Here is a 3047-nt window from a genome sequence, read left to right as displayed (position 1 = left end):
TATTCTTTATATGTGTCTATATATATATATATATATATATATATGTTATTATAATAAAAATTTATTTATTATATATCAGATTATAATAAAAGAAGATTTTTTTGAGAAAAGAAGATTATGAAACAAGATAGGATTTAGTTTCCAGAAAATCTGTCTCTTTACAAATTAAGGACAGAATTGGCGTAAGGTTAATAAGTATTATTAGGTTATTAATTAAGCGTAAATTTTTTAGTTCAGACCTATATTTTACTATTTTATGACAGCATCATCCAGCATAAATGTGACCTATTATAATGAATATTTTTACCCACTCATTTATGATTAGAAAAATATTCTGCGTAACACTAGGGTTTAACTGTTCGGAATTTTGTTAAATTATACATCAAGACAAAAACATTGAACATCTTTGCTAAATGAGCATGGAATAAAAAAAATTTAATTCATAGTTTCACGAATGAAGTATTCAGAGTAAGCATGGTTTTGTATTTCATTTCGTCATTAAAAATATCACCTGCACATATTAATTACCCCATTTAGTATTAATCTGTTAAGAAGGGCAGTGAAAATTGTCAAACTATCACTATCGCTTAACATTTTGACGCAGATGAGATACAGGTGTCCCTTATATATATATTTCTTCGTGACACAAATTACAAGCAAAAATATATATATTGATATTTCTTAATTATAAAATATAGTTTAATAGTTACTAAAAATCTGTTAGAATATCGGAATTATATTTGTACTAAAATATAAAATCCCAGAAAAGTAGTTTAAAAGATATATTTTTTTTATTCATTTTCAAAACTTTATCCATAATTGATTTTTGAAATCAAAGATTTTTCAAAGGGAAATAACTCTTAGAATTAAATAACTGCAAATTTGAGAAACTTTGTTTGGAAATGAGTCGTATTTGGAAGACTTTGCCTTCAACGCAGAAAAAAAAAGACTCACCTGTGTTTCATGGTGTATTTCATAACCATAAGTTATTGAAATAATAAATATAGTATTTTCTCCTTATTTTGACATAAATTAATGAGATTAGAGATGGCACTTGGATGCTGCCGATCCCTCACTCGCTTTCTCAGTGGTCACTTAAAATATTCAGGTGGTTCCAGATGCCTTCACCATGCGTTACAATGAACATTCGTCCCCTGACCATCACATATTCTTAATTTTCCGGGACTTACTATTACAAGATATGACCGACAATCATGTCATGTTTTTGGACTTTATTAGTGTGCACAAAATCAACTATTTAATAAAAAACACTATTTAATAAAAACACTATTTAATAAAAACACATGTCAAAACCAAAACAATTTTTTTTTAATTGATGAAAAAAATTTTGGGGGTAATTTTTATTTAAAAAAAACGTTTTTTTTAAAATAACTCTACAAAAACTTACTTGGAAACGTTTCGTTACATTTTCAGTTTAAGTTGATTTACGTTTTATATTGAAAAGATGCCTGTATGAATAAAATTGGGGTTCGGTAGCTTTAAACTAAATTTTCACTTTTATTCGTTAGCTCAATAAATTCATTTTCCAACCAGTCTGGTTAACGATCTCTTACCGTCGGTTTAACCATGGGAGTTTTTTTATGTTTTTTTTTCACCTTGTAATGCAAATATGCGTTAGTTTCATAGATATTTTTTCATGACAGTAAATTCACCCATTGTTTTAAGTTTGATCTAGACCAGGGGTTTCCAACTCACATGAGGCCGGGGGCCGCAATTAAAGCACCAGTCAAATGCCTGGCCGTAACTTTATCAAAATTTTATATAGGACTCTTTTATGTTTGAAGGAACATCAAATATTATTGTCAGATTTTTATCAAATTGTACAAAACAAAAGTATTGAATTATAAATTAAAATAAGAAATAGATTTTTTAAAATTATTTATTGCATATTACAAAATTCTGGCCACAAAGTTTACAAATGTAAAGAATTTTGTCTAAAATGCGTGGTTTCAAAAAGTTAAATCGGATAATTTCTTCGAGAAAATTTCGGAAACGCACATGCTAAATTGTATTCACAAAATACAAAAAAAAACGAAATAAAAAAGAGCAACATACACGATTATTTTTGTATTTGAAAAAACCATTACTTGGATGCAAAACCTGAGAAATAAATTTTTTTGCTCCGTTGGTATGTTAAATTTCACAGAAACGAAGAAATTAGGTTTTTTTTAAAGAAGGAAAAGCATTTTAAACCCACATAGAGTTTCTTACGAAACTTGTCCGCAAAAAATGGCACATAATATATTTTAGTTGGCGGGCCACAAAAAAAGACTGAAAGTAAAAATATACGGGTTTTCTTTAATATTGGCACTCCATAAATTATCTTAGAACTATATATATTGTAAACTAATAGTTCGATAGAAAATAAGATTTTTATACTATTTTTCATAAATGCTTTAATACCCGTAACCGACAGGGTAATAAATCGAAGGTGACGCATAAATATTTTTATGGGTACTCGGAACCGGCCGGGTAAGAGATTCAATTTTCACCTGAAACCCGGCAAAATGTCGGTGCATCGTTAATCGAGACAATAGAACCACTGGTAATAGGTAATCGTTGTGGTAATAAGCAATCAGAACTGTCAGTAAAAGAAAAGGCTGATCATCCTTATAACTTTTGAATGATTGTTCTGATCTTTCATCTGTAAAATGCTTTGGCAATATCTTAAGAAAACCTCTCGAAATATGTATGACAGTTAACCGTAATTATGTTTATTTTGAACTAGAAACGCACTTTTTTCGAAGAAGCACATAAATATTTTTTATTACACTCGATTTAGGGAGCAAAAACAACTCCTGAAAGAAAATTTCATTTATTTTTGACAATTAAGAGGTCTGGAAAGATAAATGAACATTTGGCAGGAAAAATAAAGGAATGTAGCCCATTTTTTGGCATTGGTAAAAACAAATTTCAATATGCATCAATTGGGAATCGTGCTGCTTCTTTTGTTCAAAATAATGTGCATATTTTACGAGATACATACATTTATATATATATATGGCACTTGGATGCTGCCGATCCCT

General features: G+C 28.8%; 1 protein-coding gene across 1 annotated transcript in view; it reads right to left on the bottom strand.

The window, feature by feature from the left end:
- Positions 1–3047, bottom strand: part of LOC107444496 (kinesin-like protein KIF12) — an 85089-nt gene that overhangs the window by 38274 nt on the left and 43768 nt on the right. The gene's annotated exons all lie outside the window — the stretch shown is intronic.

This window comes from Parasteatoda tepidariorum, chromosome 6 (assembly GCF_043381705.1).
Source record: "Parasteatoda tepidariorum isolate YZ-2023 chromosome 6, CAS_Ptep_4.0, whole genome shotgun sequence".
NCBI classification, from domain to species: domain Eukaryota; kingdom Metazoa; phylum Arthropoda; class Arachnida; order Araneae; family Theridiidae; genus Parasteatoda; species Parasteatoda tepidariorum.
The sequence above is the reverse complement of the archived record's forward strand: the minus strand, read 5'-3'. Positions and strand labels throughout refer to the sequence as shown.